This window comes from Alligator mississippiensis, chromosome 1, assembly GCF_030867095.1.
Source record: "Alligator mississippiensis isolate rAllMis1 chromosome 1, rAllMis1, whole genome shotgun sequence".
Classification (NCBI taxonomy): Eukaryota; Metazoa; Chordata; order Crocodylia; family Alligatoridae; genus Alligator; species Alligator mississippiensis.
Genome location: NC_081824.1, coordinates 347,837,734 through 347,862,696, shown reverse-complemented (window position 1 = coordinate 347,862,696; position 24,963 = coordinate 347,837,734). Strand labels below are relative to the sequence as shown.

General features: G+C 43.6%; 1 protein-coding gene across 4 annotated transcripts in view; it reads right to left on the bottom strand.

Annotated features, from left to right (window-relative positions):
* NCK2 (NCK adaptor protein 2) overlaps positions 1–24,704 on the bottom strand; it is a 125,371-nt gene extending 100,667 nt beyond the window's left edge. For 2 of the 4 annotated variants that reach the window (XM_014600474.3, XM_019485016.2), the window contains exons 1-2: positions 24,424–24,704; positions 19,710–19,817 (exon numbers count right to left, since the gene is read on the bottom strand). The gene's annotated coding sequence lies outside the window, so the exon portion shown is untranslated. The remainder of the gene's footprint in view (positions 1–19,709; positions 19,818–24,423) is intronic. The other 2 variants (XM_014600473.3, XM_059721029.1) reach the window with 1 other exon arrangement.
* Positions 24,705–24,963: the final 259 nt, after the last annotated feature.

The following is a 24,963-nucleotide window of genomic DNA, read 5'->3' as shown; positions in this document are numbered from 1 at the left end:
ACCTAGATGCTGTAGCATGATTCACAAGATAAACCCAAAGACTTCAAAATAGAAACCAGTAGTGTTAAAAACATTCTGCCCTGTCATGGTCCTACTGAGTTTTTTGCAGCAAAAGAATTGTTCTATTACTTTTCTGTAGTAAAATCTAAGAGCTGGAATTTTCCAAAGATGGCCTTAAGCCTGACGAGGTTGAGAAACACTTCCCAAGCCACACCGCTACTGGCCGTTCTAAGATGGATGAGGGTTGGCTCTCACTCTGATTTTCACTAGATTCCATACTGCGTACTCCAAAGTTCTGGATTCAACAAATTGGGGTTACAGTGGACAATAAGTAGAATATGAGCTAACAGTGTGCCCTTGTTGCCAAGAAGGCTACAAGGGCACACTGTTTTAATTATTTTAACATGAGTGTAAACAGGAGCTGTTTACACTCATGGCTGTAGGAAAAAAACAAAGTGAGGAGTCTGATAAACTCCTTAGTAAATAAGGAGTTACCGAGTAAGTTAAGACATTGGTTCTCAACCAGGGTGTTGCCAAATTCAAAGTTGTGGAGAGGTACCCTGACTCTAAAAAGGTTGAGAATCATTGTCTTAGCTTTGTGCAGTCACAGCAGCATCACAGCTGTAAGGTTACGTAACTCAGGCATTTTCAGCTTCCTCAGACTCAAGGCACTGCTCAGAAAATGCTCTTAGCTTTAATTCATTTTTTGACTACAGAAAAATCAGGTCAGAATGATTTTGATACTATGGACTCCTATTTGAAATCTTTTGGTTTATGTTGAGAATTGCGTAGGTGTTTGCATACAGTGCTAACATTGCAAACAGAGCTAATATTGTGCATTACTCTGCAGCACTCTCATTGCACCCCAGGGTGCCTCAGCACCTTGGTTGACAGTCACCATTGTAACTGCATACTTCAAAGCTGTCCAACTGGTGACCCAGGGGTCACCTGCAACCTGCAAGGGGTTAATCTGCAGTCCCAGAATTCATCAGGTCACCACTCTCCCATCACTCTGGCCATTGCTGCAGCCAAGGTCGCCGAGACACCTCTACATCCCGTTTCCTGCCCTCACGGGAGGGAAGGGTATACTGTCATACAATGGTGCTGGGGAAGCCCACGGGATGGTGATGTAGGGAGCCCACAGCCAGTAAGCTGAGAGAACACTGTCTGCACAGTCCACGATAGCAGTGCAGGGGACCTGCCCATTCACACAGGGGAGGAGGGGGCTGCCTGCACTGTATCACTACCAGTGGGCCCAGGGCTCACACTACTGAGGCCCCTGCTGATGCAGCCCCCAGATGGTTAGAAGTTGTACAGCCCTGGCAAATTTGATCACTAACTCTTATGAGAAAGAATCCTGGAACCATCCAAGGGATTAATTATTCTGCACTGCTGAGGCTACATCTGGAGTACTATGTCCAGTTTTGGGTCCCCCACTACAGAAAGGACGTGGACAAGTTGGAGAGAGGTTTTTAAGAACCAGCTTGACAAAGCCTTGGCTGGGATGGGGATGATCCTGCTTTGAGAAGGGGATGAACTAGATGACTCCCGAGGCCCCTGCCAACCCTAATTTTCTATCATTCTAAAATTCTTTCTTCCTTTCTTTTTTATACAAGCAAATTTCAGTCTTCTTTTTTATGGCGAGGGCAAGCAACAGCAGAGAAGGTGCATGTTAATTAAAGTTGCATGTTGAGGTTTGGTAGCCAGTGGATGACATCCAGTTGGATAAGTGGACTGCTTCAATCCCTCCATGATATGCAAATTCAGGGCAGGAGTTAAATCAAACTGGTCAAAACTACGACCAAACTTTCGTTGCATTCTGCTGCTGCAGACCACATTTCACACGAGCAGCTCTTAGCATCCAGACTGTTCAATGAAAGTTGAAGCATGTGTAACCAGAAACCTTGACTTAAGCCTACATCTTGGTGAGGGGGAGATGATGACAACGTACCCGCAGTTTTCTCTGCTAAGTGCAAAAACACAACAAATATCATCACTCCAGAGGCCAAACTTCAAATCTTCAAACTTATGGCCACAAAAGTAATGACAACATACACAGCTCTTTTCAGGACCAAATAAAATCAGTACATTGGACCCTCACTGTGGATTATGCAACTCAACATCAAGGGACAATCTACTGGAAAGAACAAAGTAATGTGTAGACTGCTGAAAACAAACAACATCACTGTCTTGACATTACAGAAAACCCATAAAGCAGCTGTACCCAAGCCCTGTACTAAGATCTCTGATTATATGCTAGTCGCTTCATGATACCATCCTAAACACGGCCTGACTTCGTACATCCATAAGGATGTACAGGACAAAGTGCTGGCAAAGGATGACTACAACCAATTCTACCATCATTAGAATTGGTGAGCAAATTTCAATGAAAAAAACTTCATTAAAAAGAGTTAAGGCTGCTTAGAGATGCTTAATGCTTTTCCATAACAGAGCTCAGCAAAACAGACTTTGAAAACTAGAAAAGAAACAGTTCATATTAGGGATATGAAAGGTTAAATAGTTAAGCTATATTTATACTGTTAATGTATTAAGATAATACTTAGCACAGGGCATAGTCCAGCGAAGGGGTGACGCAGTGCCCCAAGGAAGGCAGCTGGACAGGCACCCCAGCTGCCCTGCCTGCCTGTGTCAGCATGCTGGCTCCACCTCTCCCTGGCACCACTGACTTGGGAGGGAGGGGGGGGGCTAGTACCCATAGGTTAAAGATGGGATGGGGGATAGTTGGAAAGTAGTCACATGTGAAATCATTTCACAAAAATAGAAGATCCCCTCCCTCTCAAGCCATGGCACATGGCGCCAGTGCAGGGTGAGAAGTAGCGGCATACTGCGACAGGCAGGTGAGGCAGCCATGGTGCCCACCCAGCCACCTTCCTGGGGCACCACATTGCTTCCCTTCCCCACCAGGCTGCACCCTGCACCTTGGACAAGCCTCCAAAATCTGGGACTATCCTGGGAAAAACAAGACAGATTGGTCACCCTAATCTTTGGTGAGTACAGTGGTTTAAATACTTTGTAAAGCTGAAAGGAATGTATCAGTATTTTCAACGTGATGAAGATGAAATGGATTGAAAAAGTGTATACACTTAAGCCTGTCTGTTTTTGTTGTTGGTACTGTAAAACATGACAATGATAAGTGAAGTAGATATTTAACTGTTGCGAATTTGTGTTACCGGTTAAACAGTATAATTAGAACAGTTTAAACAGTTAATTTTTTTAACAGTATTTACATCCCTAGTTCATATGCACTACAGACCAGTGATGCACATACTGCCACTCTGCTTTCAACTTGTAAAGGACATCTCCTGTCCTGTCAAGCACTGAGCTTACCCCACAAATTAGGACAACACATCTGCAACATTTTAAACCCCTTAAATCCTTATGCACCAGATGCCATTTAGGAGTACAGGTTTCCCTCGCATGCTGTACATGCGTTCCTGGAAAATGGCACATAACTTGTAAAGTCCGTTCCCTTTATACATATTCAATGTAACCAATAGGGATACGTTCCAAGACCTTGACTATACTGACCCCCAGACCTATTTCTACCACTTTTACAAGACAGTTTTGGTACTCACCAACAGCAGACAATACATACAAGCACAGGGCACTATCATAATGGGGATGGCAACTACAGAAACACGTGTCACAGACAACAAGGAGCACAGATCCACATAGGAGACTACATTTTGGTGTGCATCAGTCTCACAATGCACTGCACAAAGCAGCTGACTGCGGGCTTCCACCACACCTGATCGCATGTGTGAATTTACCTCCATATAACAAGTTTTTAGTATAAAAAGGGTCATCACATAAGAGCGAATTCACACATACAGAACCTGCATAAAGCGAGGGAAAGCTGCATGCTTTCAGGTACTCCTCATTAAACCCATATACCATGCTACTCATTTCCCATCCACTTACAATTCCAATGTCAAGAGGATCCTATCCTATCTACTGACACAACCTACGTAGCACAATACTGTAATAAGGCATCCTGATCTCTTAAGATAAATGCTTCCTTTGGAGCACACAAACAAGTGGCATATTAACTCCATATCATAAAGATCTCCCAGATCAACTGGTCTCATTCATCCAAGTCGCTCATAATTACCATATTTGCTTGAATCCAAGACAAAGATTCTCCTCCCCCAATCAGGAGAAAAAAAGGCCCTCATCTTAGATTTGCATATAAAATAGGGGAAAGGAGGGAAGAGGTGGCTGTTGCAGCTCTGACTCTGGCCGTGATGCCCAGGTGAGGGCCAAATTCTGACCCACAGCAGCCACCTGTCCCCCACCCCTATCTGCCCATTGCAGCTTCTGCCCTCTTCTCCCCAGTACTGTCAACAACAGATAAGCTCCAGCTTAGGCTGGATTCTTTCTAGGGATGTAAATATGGTTTACAAAATATTTAATATCCAGCTAAACAATGAACCGTTAACAAAGCAGCTCTGCAGCTGCTGCTGGGAGCTGCTCCCGGGAGCTGCTCCCAGAGCCTTTTGACTGGGGTGAGGGAGGGCAGGAGGCAAACCCAGTCAGCCCACTGACGGGCTGTGCTGGGAGGGAGAGAGTACCTGTTACTGACCAGCTAATTGCTGAATTGAGGAGTCATTAGGCTGCTCTCTCTCTTCCTCTTAGACTACAAGTATTAGTCCCTCTCTCCCCTCTTTCCAGCTGGCTCCCTCCTTCCTGCTGCCTTCGGCCGCTTCCCTTCCACTGTCCTCTGCCAGACTCTGCCCACCCACAGCTAAAGGGATAACTGGTAAGTTAACCAGTTGCTGCTGTACTTATGGGTTAGACAATTAATCATTTAACCTTTCACCATCCTAATTTCTTCCCCTGCACAAAGCAGAGGAACTTCATCCCTTGCCCAGCCAATGAACAATGCTGATGGGGAACTGCTGTGGGGCCTGGCAAGGGCTTAGCTTCCAAGTGCTCTGCTCCAGGGAAAGAACAGAGCCTAACCAGTGGCTGACAGTAACCAGGAGGGGGAAAAGAGGCATAGATTGGGTAAGTGGCAAGGGGCAAGAAGGCTGCAGGGGGAAGAAGTGGTAGCCAGCACCTCCCCCCCCCCCCCCGCAATATTCATGGTGTTTAGGGCAGCCCTACTTCAGCCATGGGCTGTCAGGTTAAGCAGGGCACAGCTGTGACATTGCAAGGGTTCCTCCTTCCAGTGCCTGCTCAAAGGCTAGCCAGGGGCATGGACAAGGGAGGAACCATGCAACAGAGATGCTCCTGACCAGCACTCAGCCAGACAGCACTGGTGGTGCACAGATTCCTCCCTAAAGCACCTGCTCCTGGAAACCAGAGGACACCAGGGGCAGGGAGGACCAGGAAGTCAGGGCTGGAAGGAGTAAACTGCATGCCACCACAGCTTTCCTTGACCAAGCTCAGCTTGCCACACAGCTGCTACATGCAGCAAAGGGAGGAGCAGCTCTGCCTCCTGACCCCTGAGGGCAACCAAGGACAGTAGCAGTCATCAGCAGGGAGCAGGTCCCCACACGTTCATGAGAGTGCTCCCTACCTGGCTCTCCAGTGTCTCCCATGGGCAGGAGATGAAGAAGTTCGAAATTCCCAGAAAGATCAACAGACTAACTGTGGGGTATATGATGAAAGGCAGCATAAAAGTATTAGTTTTTTTTTGTGAATGCTTGGAAATTCATTACATTTATTCAACTGCTCCCACTCTAACTTTATCTTCACAAATGGATAGAAGAAAAGATAGAATTTCTCTCTAGGCAGCTGAAGAGGAATTGCTGCTGTACTAGTATCTAGAGAAGTCATACCCTTGTATGACTCATGGATTCAGACAAGTCTACCTGAAAGGGCTTTTTTCTAGGTTTCTCTCTCTTCAGAACCGGAGTCTGAGAATCCATGTTCCTTTGATGTAGAAGACAGCAGGTCCAGCACCTAAATGGATCTCAACTTTGACAGGCTCCCAACTGTTTCCTGATACCTGCAGTATCTTCTTTTGCAGGCAAACATGACAGGGGTGGTTCCAGTGGATGAGTGCATTTCTGCTGACAACAGGGTCCTTCAGTATTCCTGCTTTTTCCTATGGTACACTTCAGTTTCCACACCTTACTGTTCAGTGCATGAAAGTCCTACAGCTATTATCTGATGACTTCCAGCAGGTGACAGTGTATCCATCTACAGTTTCGCATTTCAGTCTTTCCAGCTACTGCTCCACTTTGAAGAAGTAACAAAGAGATCATGTTTGTAAACCAAGCTTGCTCCCAATACTTACCCAGATAAAAATCATCTGTTGCCCCATTTACTTATCCTTTGGAAGCTTAAGGCCCTACACATCTCAAGTATTTTCTCTCAGCCCTCCATACATAAGCTCTTCCCAGAATGGAATATGTCAGAATTTCACTGACATTTCGCTGCACCCTTTCCAGAGGAACTATTGTCAATCAAAGCAAGTAATAACTCTTGTCTTTAGCCTACCATTCAAAGAGGCAGCAAAAGAAAAAGAAAAAAAGGGAAGGCGGGGGAGGATTTACCCCAAGGTAATTCTTAGTCTCTAACTCTAACATCTTGATCCACAGTTAGTTAACCAAATACATGTAAAGTTAAGAGAATGCACAGCAAAGACGTCTGTGGAGTTTTTCTTTAAACTACCTTCCCAGGTTTCTCTCTAAATAAAGAAAATGTAGTGGTCTCAAATTCTTTTGGAGTATACCAGCCAATGGAAGAGCTGCTCCCTTAATCTCTCTGTGATGCTAGTATTTCTGTTCATTTTGTACTGTCGCTAGGAGAGCCTGTTTAAGAAAGCCAGCATTCTTTGTCCTCAGGCATGATCTGCAGCATGCTGTTTGGTCCAGGGATACTGTTCCCTGAGAAAAATGTGGTAAAGGTAGTGGCAATATGTAGAAGCATAATCATCAACTCAGATAGAAAATCCCACAAATTAAAAAAATAAACAAACAAACAAAAAGAACACTGCCCTGACTCCTAGGATAGTGCACCAATCCATTGGTCCCATACCGGATTGGCACTGATGTAAGGAAAGTTGACTGTATTGGCAATTGGCTTTTTTAGGCTGATGTGGCCGATAATGTCATCAATAAATGCCTGATGCACGCGTGTAGCCACAGCACAGCACAGGTGGCCAGCACAGCTTGGAGAGCAGCCGGGTCTGGATGGTAAGTCTGTTGTGAGGGAAGGGGTGTGGGGGGTGCAGAATGAGGCCCCTGCAGTGAGAAAGGGAGTGGGGCTGGGACTGGGGCAGAGGCAGGCGCTGCACGGTGGGGTGGGGCGCGGGACAGAGCCATAAGGGGCTTGTCCAGGTGGCTGGAGAAGCCAGCAGCTCCCACCACTGCACACACTCCAGAAGGACATGGCAGGGGGTGGTGCCCCTAGATCTGCACACAGGGCGGGGCGGGGCAGGGCAGGCTGGGGTAGCACCAGGCTCTTCCCAGCAGGGGGAGTTGGGCCAGGGCTGTGCTTGGGGCGGGCAGCAGCAACACTGGGAAGGAGGCCCCGGGGAGCTACAGCAAATTTTGGGGTGGCTGCAGCCCCTGCCATAGCCCCCTCCCAGCGCTGCTGCCGCCCGCCCCATGCGCAGCCCCAAACCAAATCCCCATTGGGAAGACCCCAGCACTGCCCCAGCCCCAGCCTGCAGCAGCAGCTTGCCCTGCCCCACACACAGATCCAGGGACACGTGCCCCCATGCCATCCTGGGGTGTGTGCAGCAGCAGGAGCTGCATCCTCCCCACCTGTGCACCCTCCAGACAAGCCGCTTGTGGCTCCGTCCCCTGCTCTGCTCTGGCTGTGCAGTCCCTGCCCCTACCCCAGCCCCACTCCCTCCCTCGCGGAGGGAGAGCCACAATCTTCCCCCCCACTCCCCTTCACCCACAACAGACTTACCAGCCAGACCTGACTCTCCAAGCTGCCCAGCTGCATTTCAGAATCAGATCAGTACCAGCAGATATGGCTCATTAAAATTAAGCCATCAGTATTGGCTCAAAAATTCTCTATCGGTACACCCTAGATTTGGGGAGCAGAGCAGCCACCTTCTCTCAGAACTGTACTTTTCAAACATGCTGAGCTTAAGGTTGGAAGAAAAGGCTACTGTAAAGCAAAGTTTCCCTCAGAAGCTAAAACCCCTGAAAAAGTCTAACACATTTAAGTTTTCTTTCAAGGAGGGACAGAAACAAGGTAAAAGGCTGGGATTAAACTGGCAGTTTGGAAGGTGTTCTATAAGCACCGCATTTTGGGAAGCAGTAGGTCTGGAAACCACTAGCTGTTGTTGCCAGTAGGTTTCATAAACAGTGATCCCCACCTGCTCTGGTGTTTGACAGATCTAGACCTACTGCAAGAGAAAGGAAAATTCTGCTGTAAAAGTGTCATGTCAAATTAAAGAAAACATATCTTAGCCGTAATGAAATAGATAGTTGTGACATCTCTTTCTCCCTTTAGCTTCTGTTACAGGAAGGCAGCATTGATATTTAGTTTGTACTTCAAGGCCCATCAACTAGCAAGTTTGCTTCTGCAAAGGGAAAAAACGTGTGGCTAGAAGTTACTCCTACTCAAAATTTTATCTTTCCATCTTAGTGCTGCCCTACCAAGAGTACTGTCTCACCAGAAGCTAAAATTGAGAAAGTTAGTATAACAAAGTGCTTTCACTATGGAGTCATCTAACTGCTTAAAGCAAGTCACAATGGTACAATGTGCATGCCCTGCCTACACCAGTGACAGAACAGCAATAGCAAGACAAACTTTTGGAGTTACAGAAGTGGTGTGGGGTTAATTTTTTTATTTTTAGAGTGCCGAAAGTATCACCATGCTTCAGGACATAACAGAAGTTTAAAACTGTATTTCCCTGGGGAAGATTATTCTGCATCTGCCTGCCGCAGGGTATCTTTTATCTTCTTCTGAAGCAAATAATAGGTCCTCTCTCTGACAGCGTACTGGGTTAGCTGGACCACTGGTCTGATCTACAATGGCAATTTCTGGGTTGTCAGGACTATCAAAAGACAGAAGACCTGATTCTCAGCTGTAAGTGCTTTTAATTCAAGTTATCTTTTCTTCACCTCCTTAAGGAGGGAATATTTTTCTGACTGCAGCATTACATCGAATTCTAAGGGACTTGTCTAAGAGGATTCACACATATGTTTACCTTGATCCATATTTTAAACTTACTTCGTGGAACAGCTGGAGAATTCCACTGGTAATTCCGAGTTGACATAGACCTACAATCCAGTCCCACACACATAACAGTGGCAGTACACTCTTAAAGCAACAACCATCCCCTATGACAAGGACTACCCAACTTCGGAGCAGCTGAGGGCCAAACATGGTGCCCGTGCCTGACAGCCCCCCCTAAAAATCTCCCCCACTACACTGGCCAAGGTGGCAGCGGCCTGCACATCCCGCATGGGCAATAGGATTGTCATGCAGGTACCCCAAGATCCTGGGCTGCAACAGCACACAGCCCACTAGCCCCCCAACCACATGGGGTGTGCAGGTGGTACCATGGGTTGTTCATTGCTATGCAGCAGCGGGCAAAACAGCCGCTAAGGCCCACAGGCTGCCAGCTGGATAACCCTGCCCCATGCAAACATCACCCTAATGAAAGATTCCTGCTGGAGATAGACAGAAGTATAGGAAAAGAAAACAGTAAAGGCTGTGCTATCTGGCATCTTATAAACCAGCGTGCTATACTAACCACCATACTGGCTTGCAAGGTAAAGTGAAACCGGAAGTGTCCACCGTGGCACTTCCGGTTTCTCCGAGCCCCCATGGCCAGTGGCAAAGCAGCCTGCACTGCCGAGCCCCCACAGCCCAGGGGCATAACAGGCTGTGCAGGGCCTGCCTCCCTGTCCCGTGGGGCCCACAGGGCCCGCGGGACGGGCAGCAATGTCGCAGGAGGGACAGAAGGATGCCCCAGATGCAGCAGCGGCCGGGGCCGCTCAATTAACTGGCATATTTTGTTATCCAGCGTCCCCCATTCCCAGGGGATGCTGAATAACAGAGCTTTTACTGTAGTTAAGTATTCTGTACCCAGTGGAAGTTGCATTTTAAAATATGCTAAATTGATTGTTAATGTTACTATGTTCTGCTGTAAAGACAATAAGCGGTTACTTCTATTTTTTTTAATTTCAATGTGTATGGATCTAAGAAGGTGTGGTAACAACATTATATTGTTTCCTTACTATGTAACAAGCTACAAGGCATTGCATACATTTTTAAGCCCTGTGCACATATTTTATTTTATATTTATAGATATTTCCAAGTCATAGCTTTAAAAAATTACTATTACTTTGCTTTGGTGCTTTTTTTGCTTGGACACATTCCAAATAAAGCTTTGGATTGAAGCAAAGCAAAGTGATCAGCCCACTAACTTTCAATACAGAAGCATAGAAAATGTGATCTTCATATATTAAACACACTGCTGAATGCTACACATGAAAATGTATTACTCACCTCAAAAAACTCTCCATTGTTATAATTTGGTCATTTCACACATCAGTGATCAATCTTAGCAGGGCACATTCTAAAAGTCCACACATAATGATAAAGAATTAGACATACCAAAGGAAAATTAAAGCCCTTCCTTCATAAGCAAATATATTCACCCACAGATTTTTTTTTTTTTTATTATACAAAATGACTTTTCCTGTGTTTTTTGGTATGAAGCCAAAGAAACTGAAGACAGGAAAATGGTTGATGGGAAGAACCAATGACTCAGCAATCAGAAACAGGATGAAGACAACAAGACTACTTTTAAAAAAACCTTAGTCAGATCCACACTTAATAACCACACACAGGCATTTGGAAATGAGGAATGCAGACATACTCAACTCTCAGCTTCTTAAGATAGGTTCAGTCAGGATGCCTGCTCTCCAACTTGCCTTCCATTTTCTGCTCGGTCAATTGCAGCTGAAAGGTTCAACCTGACACACACACCCCTCACGATCAACAACTGTAGCTCAGGCTAAAAAAAAAACTGCAGGGCATACTTGACTGAGCACAAAAGAAGAGCAGAAATTGTATATAACAACAAGGGCTTAAGTGAGGGAAATACCTTAAAGGAGTTATAGAACTGAACATTTACTAGGTAAAAGATCACAAGTAGAGACTGGTCAGATGTTTTCCATCCAGCTGAAATGGTATATAACACAAAACAGTATATAGCATTTCTCTCAATTTAATGCAATGGTAATTTCTCCAACTGTATTTCCTGATGTCCCTTTTCATCCATGCCATTCCTTACCTCTACCTATATCCTAAAAAACGTCTTTTTGTTCTGGCAGGGCTGTCCAACTTCTGAGTTGCTAGAGGCCACATGTTGCACCGGCTCCCCAAGAACCCCCTTCACCCATTGCACAGCAAACGCAAGCTCTCCCACACACTTGCTACCATATGAGCAATGCAAGCCCCACCTGTTTTTCTCCCTGCTGTGCGTGTAGCAGGCTCAGAGCCCTTTCCTGACGCATTTTCCTGCTCCAGACAGACACCAACCACTGCAGGAGCAAGGTCAGGAGTGGTGGCCAGACAGAAGCCTATGGACTACACAATAACCCTTTGCAGGCTGCATACAGCCCATGGGCTGCTGATTGAATAGACCTGTTCTATGGTGTTCATCTAATTTACACCTCAATCCTGCAGCCTTTTCTACATAGCATTATTTTTTCTTATACTAATAAGAAGCCCCACTGATTTTAATAAGTTTTAGTTCAGATGCAAGAAAATATTCACAAGCAGAAGACTGCAGAAAGCAAGCATTACAGAAGAAAGACTGCTCTAGAGGTGCATAAAGTGCCATACAAAGGTCACAGCTTTCAATCAACAAAGCAAGCAATCAGCTGAGGTTCACCCTACTGAGGCACTACCCCACTTAGTAAAATAAGACCATAAAACCAAAGTAAATATATTTTCATCCCAGTTCTATGTACTATAAGAAATAGCTGCTTCAGTGGTGCTGCAGTGCTCCTATTAACTAGTGGCTTCCCAGCAGGGCCTCGTTCAACTGCCTTCAGCCACAATACAACTTTCAGAAGTGGCTTACTCAGAACATCTCATTCAAAGCTAACTTACATTGCCAATCTACTATCAGCCTCAAGTCACTCATGTTAAAGCAGAGAAAAAGGAGATGACAAAGGGGGAGGGAGGGGGGAAAAAAAGGATGGGACACAATGTTTTAAAAAAGTGGACTAGAATAACAGACCATATAATCAGTAAAGAAGAAAAGACAAATAGCAACAGCAATGGGACAAGGGAATACAAGTAAACCATGGACACATTACCAAACTCTCTACATGTTTCCTAAGTATACATTTTATTTCATCCTTCAAGTTTTAATGAAGATACCAAACAGTACTGTACACAGGACAAGCACCTGGGGAACCCCAACTGATACTTCCTCCCAGTTAAACTGGAATTTAGACATTGAGGACTATTTTTTAGCATGATTTTCCAACTAGTTATAAATCTGCCTGACAGTAGTTTCATCTAGACTGTACTTCATTAACTTACTTATGCAAATGTTATGGAAACAAACAGACTCAGGGGTGCACCAACAGAGATTTTTGGGACCAATACTGATAGCCGATCTTTACAGAGGTTTATCAGTCTATACCGATCCAATTTCCAATATAGCATGGAGAGCTGCCTCCAGCTGGTAGCTCCATTGCAGTGCAAGGGGACAGGGGAGGGCAGATCAATCCCCCTGCAGTGAAGGAGGGGACAGAAGCAGGGGCAGGTGCTGCCCAGCTGAGGCAGGGTGTGGTGCAGGACAGAGCCACAGCTCATGGGGGAGGGGCAGGGGGCGCAACTCCCGTTGCTGCTTGCACCTCAGCAAGGCACAGAGGGGGCATGTGCCCATGGATCTGCGTAGAGCAGGGCAAGTGGGCTGCAGTTGCGAGCTGGAGCCGCAGCTGCACCAAGCTCAGGGCAGGGGCTACGGAGGGGGCTGCAGCCACCCCAAAATTTCACTGTAGCTCCCTTCCAAAGCTGCCGCCACCATGCACACAACAGTCCCAGCTCTTCCCAGATCAACGCCCCACCTCCACCCATGCGCCAGGAAGAGCCGGGGCTGCACCAGGCACATAGGGGTGCTGGGAGGGAGCTATGGCAACATTTGGGGTGGCTGCAACCTCCTCTGTAGTCCCCGTCCCAAACCCAGCCCCCAGTAAGAAGAGTACAGCACAGCCCCGGCTCCAGCCCACAGCTGCAGCCTGCCCCACCCCACCACACCACACCCTACCCCACACAGATCTGGGGCCACACACTCCACTCCTCTTCCCTTCCCCCCCCCCAAATCAACAACCCACATTTTCTCTGCCTCAAGACAGACAAGTGTACCCTTTTTCAAGGACAAGTTCCCTTATACCACTTTTCAGCAAAAGTTGCAATACCTTGTAATTAAATATGGAGGGCCCAGGCATAAAGACTCAATAGGTATATGCTAGAGAGAATCATTGAACAAGAACATAATTTTAAACCATGTGAAGAGTAAAAGGACAAAAAAAACCCAAAAACCCTTAAGATTACCTCTCACAGCCCAAACCAATATTTAATTAATGTTTTAGACAGACAGGATATGGGGAGGGGGAAATCACAAAGAAGAAAGAGAGTCACTCACTTAATCATCTAGCTTTGCAATGGCTGTAGCTGGTATGGTCCATTACATTACAGAGTTCTGAAAATTAAATTTAGTTTGCCAAAGCACCTTCAATAGTATGCTGACTTGAACAACATTTTGTATTGATACAATCCATGCCAGCAAATTAAAAGCCTCACTGGAACAGATGCCTGAAACTGTCACAGACGCCTACTTGCTATCTTTAGGACACACAAGATCTAGAAGCAGCGCTGTGAGATTCTAAATTGATTCCTCCAAACACCTCTATTAAACTCAGTTTTTACATGATAATAAAGATTGTATGTAGGTGCCACTACTATAAACTCACCTGAATATCAAGCTGTGTTATCTGGACATCATAATTAAAAGCAAGAATGATTTACCAACTAAAAGTTGGGTAAGCTACCATATTTACTGACACAAAATAACGGCATGTCTGTGTGTCACCCTACAGCGACATAGCAATGTGCTACTTCACTATATGGCGTGCCATGGTGAAATAGCGATTACATGCATCTACAATCATGTGTCTACACATGATTGCCAGCTGTCACCGTAACAGTGAAATTTAACCATGTACCTTATGCACGGTGCAGTAACCGCTTGTACAAAAGAAAATACTAAAGCATGGCGCCGTAGCAATGTCATCATACAGCAGTGTGTAGACATGCCCATATGCATCTTTTCCCCCAAAAAATTAGCCAGCCAAAATTCAGGTACGTGTTTCAAGCAAGGAGGCTGATTTCCACACTGGAGTGGATACATGGGGACATTGCCGGGGGCTGGCTTCCCCCCACCCCACCCCACCTTCATGGAGGAGAGGCATCTGCTGCTCAGCCAAATGCTAGAAATTTAACCCCGTCTCAGCGGCTAACAAAATGCAGCAGCTTTTAGCTGAACAGCTAAAGACTCCTGCCAATTCAGCAGCAGCCAGTTGAGCTACACCTCCAGTTTTTGGCTAGGCAGGAAACGGAGGGTAAGATATACTGGTGAGCAGTCTCTGTCCATGCTCAATGCAGCCAGAATTCAACCAGAACTATGGAAAATATATTTTTCTTTTTGCTCTGCCGCCCCAAAACAAGGTGTGCATCTTATTTGGAGGCATGTTGTGAGAGAAAAAACATGGCGTGTTGTTAATTTGTCCAGAAAGACTGACTTTTGGCTGCAAAACCAGTCCCAACTTTATACTAAGCACATCATTCAGAGATCTAGGAACTATGTCAAGTAAGGTGACAATATTTTATATAGATTTATGATTATAACCTCACTTTAGCTGAAGAACATCTAAAAATGATTCTGATGATCAATTTGTAGAAGTCTGACACAGTTGAATGCTTAATGATTTACATTAAACAATGTTTTAAAACAACATATTATTGAAAATTATAGAAATATTATGAATATTCTTAACATATGCAACTCAATTATTTTTCCAAAATTTTAGCAAATAAAGAAATATCATTAAATACATTCGGCAATACATAGTGTACAGTACTAAGCAATTGCTCTTAATTTTAAAATGTTAAAGTACGTTATCAATGTATATACATCTATTAAAGGGCTAGATGAAATGCAACTGAAACATTAACTACAGCACACTAAAACCACATGAGATTTCTTCCTTAATTTAAATATGGATCCCTGCTAACATATCAATAGATGCCATAACTAAAGCATTAAAACAATCACTTTGTTTTAGGTGCAGTTTTTCCCTTAGTCTCCCTACCTACCACTACCCAACATCAAACTTTTTCACTAATTTTCATAATTGAAGAATCAGCCTCTTGACAACTCCATTAGCCTTTGAATAAAAATTCTTGTATGCCCCCCTTTTTTTTTTCCTTTTACATTTTTTGTACTAAACAAAGTATATAATGGTTAATATACATATAAAAGTTACCCCACACCTAGTGTGGGCATCTTGAAGGACAACTCATAACATTTTCATCTACAATAAGATATCAAATTCATTTTCACTACATAAAGTTGAACCAGTATTGCAAAATTGCTGAATCTCAGTTCTGTGCTAACACAAAAAAACTCATAGCTAGTATTCTATTTAGTAGATTATCACATGGCTCACTTTTTTTCCCCTCCTTCACAGCATAAGCGGCATTCAGTGTACCAAAATAACTGAAGCCTTGTAATTTTGCAATGAGTGGCCTCCCAAAATACAGCAATGCTTGAAAATTGGTACCTAAACTGGTATTTTGATTCCTACACAATTTCTTCTTTGTTCCATTAGGTCTTATCCTAGTACATATTATACATCTCATGTGACAATATATTAAGAACTCCAACATCCACCCTCAGGTAAGTTTAGGGCACATCTACGTAAGACACTACTGCATAATGATTACTATGCATTTATTTAATACTTGTATAAGCAAGTACTAAATAAATGCACAGTAACCAGTTACTGCTCAGCACCGGCAAATGTCTCAAGTGATGCTACTGCGCGGTAGCCTAACAACACTGCACAACAGGCTATTAACATGGTCTGTGCTGTGATGTACCACTGCACAGTATTATTCAGCTACTGCGTAGTAAAAATCTCATGTAGATATGCCCACAATTTGCAAGGCATACCCGTTACATGTGAAAGAGACCCTGGCAAGTTGGAAATTAAGACTGCCACCTGAAAAGTTCTCAACTGTAGTAGATAAAAAGTCCCCACTTAACATAGCTGAAAGTGAATGAGATTAAATGGGGTAAAGTTCTCTTTTTTTCCCCCCAATTTGTTTATTTTGGTATTTGTTAATACTTTATGAAGTCAGGTTTCCCAGGTGTTGATGGGCAGCTATATCTAGTACATGATACCTGCATTTAAACACTACCACCACTCATGTATTGCTTCTAAAGATCCACAGAGGAAAGTTCCCCTCTTTTCCCCCAAAAAACCCTTCAAGATGTAGGGCATCAACAACAGTGCAATAATAAAAGTAAAAAAAATCAGAAAGTGTGTGGGTGCTTACAGAAAAATTTTATTTTTTAAAATATCTGAAGAACTTACTTTAGGATAATGAGATAAATACTTTTGGAAATTAGCCTAGCTGAAAAAAGAATGGTAATTGGCAGCATCCCCTTAATTCACCGGCAGAAATGAACACACATTCAGTTATCTGTCAGTTTCAATTCATATTAGGAAAAAGGTTGAATATTCGAAAGTAAATAAGAAACAGTCCCGAGGGAAAAAAGAACATCATATATGTTTCTTTAGACCTCATTTTAGAAATGGGGAAGCTTCAGGAAGGCTTTCCCATCTAGCTATAGTGAAGAGGAAGATGATCACAATCTCCTTGGGTTCTTTATAACCCTCTGGCTGAGAACCATAGTTTACCAAATTTAACAATTAAAGCAGAGTTTAGGACATTAGCTTAACATCAGCCATCAGCATTTATGAGATCCTGCTTAGAATACAGTTCAAACAACTATGACAAATACAAACTCTTTACATTTAAAACCATTATCTGAGACTGATGAACCAACCTGGGTTGTATAGTAACTGAAAAATGGAAACTGGCTCAAACAATACTCCTCTCTCATCCAGATCAAACATGCAACAGTAGCGTGTATAGAAGCCCCAAGTTTAAGAGTGATTTTGCAGGGCAAGAAAAAAGAAAAAGAAAGAAAACAGAGCCCAGTCCATACCTAGGTATTTCTACCAAGTTACTTACATTAGAATTACACCAACCTGAGACTCTGGAGTGGCTGAACTTTACCAAAACTATGTAACCTCATTCTTATCTTGCAATAATAGTACAACCTACTGAAACCTGAGCTGTTTTTATGGTCATGAACAATGGCTGAATGCAGTTCTGAAAAAAAAAAATTCAGATATTTTTATTAGACCCTGTATGAACAACAACTAGTTGTTTTGTTTTGTTTTTTAATTACCATGTGAGCATACTCATTAAGTATCCAACTCTGTAAGCGGTCTCACCGATTTAATGGAACAGCTCTAGAATGGCATAATTTACAAATGATACAGAACCTAGCTGAATACAAGTTAGCTACTTGAACTTCAGGTAGAAATAGGTTAACATACAATTTAACATACATGACTTTACAAGTTAAAAATGTATTAACTTAAAAAAAAAAAATACAACCTAGAAGGTTTAGTCTTTAATCCTGCAAAAATGTACATGCACTTATTTTTACATTTTGTAAAAAAAACAATTCACTATTACAGGACATAAAGTTAAACATAAGCTTAAGCCTTTGCAGGAACAAGTGTGTTGCTTTCTCATTAGAATAGAAACAATAAAGAAAAAAAAAAGAACAATGTCCTTGATAAAATAAATTCAACCATGGTAACAATCATCCAGCTTCCTAAACCTTAAGGGAAGAAGAAAACAGGAAAATTTGGAGAAAATAAATATCCAAGCTTTCAGAAAAGAAATATGAAAGATCAAAAAAAAAGATAAGAACAAGAGAAATAGGACAGCACCATATTTATTTGAATCCAAGACCAAGCTTTTCCACCATTCTACATTGGGGGTGGGGGGGGGAAAGAGATCCTCATCTTAGATTTAAGCACCAGCCCAGGGCAGGTGGCAGCTGTGATTCGGAGCCTGCCCGAGGCCAGGGCTGTTGCCACCACTGCTGCCTGTGCCAGGATGGCTAGTGTGGCAGCTGGGGAACTATAGGAGAGACTGCACAGTGCGAGGGGGGTAGCACCAGAGCCACCACATAGGATATGTGGTATCAGGACAAGGAAAGCTAGGGGGGTGGAATGAAGGAGGGACAGGCACTGAGGGAGGCAAACAACAGGGGGAAGGGAAGCGGCTGGGGGACAGGCAATGAATTAAGAAAACCCTCCATACTATGAACATGGAAAAATTTAAAATTTATAACAAATGTATAATTTTGCATGTATAAAGTCTAACTACTGCGAGGTTGCCTTACATTCAGTCATCTTGGATTTGGATAAATACAGTAGTAAAAGTAAAAAGTCCACAGACTTGTTAAAAAAAAAAAAAAAAAAAAGCTTAAACATGCCCCAATAGACAAAAGTGTTCCTTTAGAGTATGATTATACACTTTATCATTATGATTCCATATGAATTCCTGTAGAGCCTGAGAGAGATAAAGATTGGTCATCTTCTGATGCTTGTGCTAAACACAAGCTTTACTACAGCTCACTTTTAAAAAATACAACTCGCAGCCCTTCTACAGACATCTCATTACATCATTCTTAAATTAGGTCACTCAGAGCCCTCAATACTGGAAATTTAAGCCTTTTAATGTAATGCAGCAAGTCATTCAGTGTCAAATGGAGGACAGATCCTTTATTATAACATTAATTATTAGGTATATTGATGTTAGTTTCCTTCTGTACTGACATTAAGTGAAATTCAAAATGTAACATGAAACATCCTCAATACAAATATTTCTATGTTCATCAGTGTTCACAAATTCAGAGTGTCTACAAAACCTGACAGCATAAACACTGAGCACAATAAACAGGCAGCATTCAGTAAGTTTGCACTTTTAGTGTACATCCCTTTCAGTACAAAGATCTCACAATAAACTGTTACATCTAAAAACACAATGTAGATACTTTGGTATTCAACACTGATGCTTAAAAATCTCACTATTTTCCATTAACAGCCGTTAATTCTCTCATTTCTCCACTATTTGAGACAAAAAACATTTATACCATCAACCTGTATAAAAATGCCATGCAACTGCACATACCCTTGGCAATATTTATGGAGAAACCATATCTTAAAGAAACGTCTAACAAAGTTACCACGATTTGAGGGAATCTGTGCAAAGCAGACTGACTAAAGGCAGCCTAAAACTTCAAACTATAAAACAAATTAAAAAAGGAAAACTGCAACTAGCATCCAACAATCTGTAGCTCTAAATTAGACAGCATAGGAAGACAACACTTAACTAATAAAGAATGTGAAACTCTACAATAAAATGTAATTACTACTGTAAGGCAGTGAACTACCATACAATACTATGTTGTGAAGTACTACAACCCAAAGTTACGCATCTGTACTATGTACATTTTCTAAAGTCAGCACATACAGATGTTTACACAAGTTTATAAAACGTAGTAGCTTGGGATAAACCAAAACACTGCCTACCTTCCAAACTCACTGATAAATGTGCGCGTGTGCGCGCGCACACAAATCACTGGTGGTTTTTTTCATCTGAGTCTAGCTTCTTACTTTTTCTTCTCAATTGCACTAGTCCTGATGTACAAACATAAAAAAAAATAGTAGTAAGGAAACGGTCACATCAAACATTAAATGTTAAAACATTTGCTTCTTCATATGGTTTTGTTAGGAGACAGATTTAGAGGTACTAAATACATTTGCAATACTATATGAATCTATGCACTACTTGGAAATAAAAAAAAAAAAAAGTCTTAAAAGTAAAAGGTAAATACCTTGAAACCACAAATCTTCCTCCAAAATCTTCGCTCTACTGTACTCAGCATTTTTTCAAATTAATTTTACAAATTAATTTTGGAAAAAATGCTGAATTAATTTTTATGAGAGGTCTTCTTTTCCCATCTTTGAGCCAACGAATTCTACAGTAAATTTTACCAAATTGCATGGCAATGGTAACTTGTAGGTGTCTGTGCTTCCACTCCAGAGATTCCAGAATGCTTGGCACATCATCATTCAGTAGTTGTGAAATTTAATAACCCTTATAGTATGTTTGGAGGTACAGCATACATCCAGGAAAATGAACATGTGGTTTGTCATCATGACAGGTTAACAAAGTGCAGTTCCAGAATGTAGTGTACAGCCACGTGTCCTGCCTTTTCCACTGAAAGGCTGAAAGATTCTTCACTCATCGCCATACAAAACAGCATCAGCACTTCGCCTAAGCACTGAATTTCTTTAGAACAGCATTAACTTACACTGGCACTGGATACTAACAAGACATATACAGAAGGTGAAACAGAAAACTTCTCAGCAGAACACACCACTCTCAGAAGAATAGGAAAAGGAGACATCATCTCAGCAAAATGAAAGGTGACCAGTGCTTACTCAGCATGTGCATTTTCCCCCAGAAAGTAGCCTCATTAATTCAACAACTCACTTCATTGGTGACTCTTGAAATGCTTAGATAATCCCCAGCAAAAGGTACTATGGAATTTCAAAATAAATTATTAGAGATATGGAAAATTAATATATGCCTAATTTACTCCAGCATTTTTTATTGGATATAATGTTAGCTTCCTGTCCTGAGCTGCTCTACTTGTACAATAGTAGTGCAATATCAAAACAATTGCTGTATTTTATCAGTGAACAAAGCTTTAGGGAATCATGAAGTCATGCTTTACATAATTTTTTAAGTGCTTTGGAACCACACAGAATGAAGGCCTCTAAAAAATAACAGCCAAGAAATCCCCTACTTTAATAATATATATAAAATGAATATATTCCTATAAAGTCATGATTTTTCAGTTCTATATAAAAGATTATGCCTGATTTTAAAAATCTTCCTCCTTTCCTGATTAGGAAGGTTGCTTATCTCCCATTAACGGCCACTTTTAGGAATCATTCAAAGATGGTACAAGCTGAAAATTCAGTTTTTGTGGGTTATTTGACTTTTTTTAAGGACTGTCATAGTTGGTACCTTTCAGCAGTAAAATGCTAACAGACATCAGTTTCTTACTACAATATAAGCAGCAAGAAACATCTCACTAGCTCCCTTCATCTTTCCTTCGACGTATCTAACTTGGAATGACTACCCATGCATGTGTCAGACTGACAAAAAGCCACCTGTAAAAGAGACTGATGCTTTTGCTTAGGAAAGTAGCTAACTCCATCCTGTGGGAGAAGCTGCTATCAGCTGAGAAAATGGAAAGTACCTCCCCATACGCTACAAAAGAGGACAGGATTTCGTTCATCTGCTATACTGAACCCAGCCCTCAGTTTCATCCATTCACAAATATTCCAAAATATGTAGTCCTTTCACCACTAAAAAAAAAAAAAAATACAGCAGATTATCTGCATCCCCAAAACATTAAATATCAAACTATTTTTTTTTCTGATGAGGGTTATCACCATCCCCTTCTACTAAAATGTTGGCCAACCAAGATATCCTGGCTGTTTGCTAGAACATAGTACTAACCATTAATACCTTATAACACCCACCCCCCATTTTAAGTGCATTTAAGTTTTTTCAACCCAGACATTAAATTAATACAAAACAAATGAAACCTTACATTTACTGCATATAGCAGCATTCTTTGGAGAACCTACAATGTTTTCTCTTACACGTGGCCCTCTCGAATTTTACCTACTCTATTATTTTTACACTGACTTCCACCCACTGAAAAAAAAAAGGAAAGAAAGAAAGGAAATCTCAGAAGTTTTTCTGTCACTGGGGGGGGTATACACATTCTGGCAAATGTCACAATTCCGAGCTCCAATTAAACAGAAGTTTTCATGATACGAAATAAATATTTCTGAAATGTTACTACAAGCAATTGGATCACCCTACGTTACTGCTCCTGGAATGGTTTTTAATTAACAGGTTTGGTATTCTCTCTAGACAAGATGTCTTCTTCCTCACTTGAATGTATGAACTTGTAACAGACTACTCTATCTTAAAATTTTGCATCCTGCTGAACCAGGCAACTACACAAAAAGTACTTTAATCTTAGGTTTAACATTTAGCAACCTCTGCTTTATTAACAATGAAAGCATGTTCATTTCTTTTGTAGAACACAATTTACTGATCTCTTCTAAAAAGTAAGTTTTCTTTTCTATTTCATGCTTTCAAATGTTAAAATGTATTCTTTGTACTATTATTTATGGACTAAAAATTAAATCTTACATTTATGTAGCAAGGGTTTTTTTATAATAATTATTTAGAGCTGATTAGGGATTTGTTATTTCACCCACCACTAAAATGTAATCAGTCTAATTTCTTACAAGACAACTAATGTAGCTAATCAAAACAAAGGAAGATGGGAAGAAGGAGTTCCCCAAATAAATGTGCAAGGATCAAAAATGGTGTCTGTCTTGGGAAACCTCAATCAATACCCACACATACAAGTACTACAGATTCTTAAACAGACCCAAGTCATCAAGTTTTCAGCTGCATGAAGAAACAACACAGTGCCCAATAACATCACCATACACTTCATTTTGACTGATTTAAAAGAACAAACAGGGGCTCTTATTAAATTACCCATATGAACTCAAGATTTCTTTGGAGGTCTTCCATATGAAAAGTGACCAAAGCCTACCCTACTTAACTTTTGAGGTTTGAAGAGATTTCATTCTACAAGCTGCAGACTCTATCATTTCTGCACATTGAAAACATGGTAAAAAAGGGCATTGCCTTTAGCTTCAATTTAAGTTTAATAGCAGTCAAAAAGCAGCTTTCCACAGAACAACCCAGCTCTTTTGCAGGGCCTGTCTCTTTAGGACAGAAGCTGTTTTGCTGGTGGAGCACTGTGTCCAATGAGGGAAGAAGCAGAAATAAGAGTGTTCCTTATCCTTCCCCTGCAAAAGCCAAGAGATGATAAAAGGAATAAACTGGTAAAGGCGATCCCCTCCCCCTCCCATGCAACCAGCCAGGAAACTTTAAAAGGAAATGAAGGGGAGGAACAGAAGAGACAGCTAGCCCCTGCAAAAGAGAGAGAAAGAAAGCTAAGAGGGAGCTGGAATTTCAGTTTTTCAGACACTTATTAGGCAGAGGCCAAGGTAGGGAAACCAGGCAGAAGACAAATGACTACATAATCTTTGCATTTCTTTTGCAGGGGAAATCTTGGAGATCACTTAAAAAATTGAGCACACGTGTGTCACTTCTAGGCAGCTGATTCAGATGCAGTTAACAGCAACCACAACAAACAAAACCCCTCACGACTGTTATGTATTGCACGAGACACACACTACCAATCGCCATCCCAATCTTTATAAGAGCAGGACCTCCCTCCATCCCTGCCCAGAGCTGTCGGCAGCTGCCATCCTGGCTCAAGTTCAGCGAGGAATAACTACAAAGGCTGACGTGCCAGCCCCCTTGTTGCCGATACCACCGCTCGGGGCGACCCCAAGCATTTTAGTTTCGACCGCCGTGATGCTACCTTTCCGAAACAATTGAGTCACTTCAAGACCAATTGCCTTTGTTGCCAAGTTAAAAGCACCCTGAGCTGTCTTTAACCCAAACCTGAGCCTACACAGCTGCGTTTGTTCCTGAACGGCTGCTGAAGAACAGCGGTGACAAGTACGGGGGTCACACCACTGCTCAAAGACAATGGCACAGAGCTTAAAAAAAAAAAAGGGGGGGGGGGAGCGGGGGAGGTGACAAGCCCGCAGATGCTGAACACGTTAAACCCTATAAAGCTGCTTCACTGAGGGCACAAGAAGCTGAGTCCCGCCCAAAGCGCGGGTCTCTTGAAGGGACACCCGTGTCCTTAAGGCTGAAGCGAGCAGAGGCCACAGGGATCGGGCCCGAGGAAGGGAGCAGGGGCCGAAACGGGACACGGCTGCAGCCGAAGGGTAGGAGGTGGCAGAGCGGAAAGCAACGGAGCCCCCGTCTCGGTCCCAGTCGGATGAGGCCCGAGGGACGCGGGCAGACCCCTCGCGAGAGGCGGAGGAGGGGGCTCCGCTCCCGCACACCTGCGCCCCGCGGCCCCTCCCCTCGCCAAGTTTCCCAGGCCCCGGCTCCGCCCCGCCCCGGCCCGTGACCCCCGACCCAGGCCGCCGCGGGCGGGACGTGGCGGGAGCAGCGCCCCCCACACCCGCAGGTGAGCCCGGCCGGGGCCTCCTTTCCCCTCCCCTCCCTTCCCTTCCCGTCCCGGCAGCGGGCAAGGGCCGAGGCCGCGCCTACCTGGGGGCAGCGGCGGCGGCGTCTCCCCGGCGGGCTCCGCTCTTTGTCTCGGCGGGTCCCGCTCCCCCTCCCGTCGGCGGCGGATGCAGCAGCAGCGGCCGCCTCCTTCTTCCCGCGGGGCCGCCCCCCACCCGCCCCTCCCGGACGGACGCGCTGCCCCAGGCCCCGGCTGCTGCCTCGCTCAGCCCCGCGGCGGCGGCATCGGCCCCTCCTCCGTGCTTGCCTCTTCCCTTCCTGCCGCGGCCGCTGCCGGGATCCGTGGGGCGGGGGAAGGGGGCGGCCTCTGAGCCCGCCCTCCCTCGCCCGGGCTCCCGCCCCGCCCCCGCCATGGAGACGCCCAGTCCCTCCTAGGCCTTGCACACGCCCCGCCCCCCACAACCGGGCGCTCGGGGGTAAAGCCCCGCCCCTTTACGGGGGGGGGGGGGGAAGCAACACAGGGCTGCACAAAGCCCCTGAATCGGCGTTTCTCACACACGGGCCGAGACCGTTTGTCCGATTCAACTGCAGCCCGAGCTATAAATAGCCCAAAGATTACCGCCC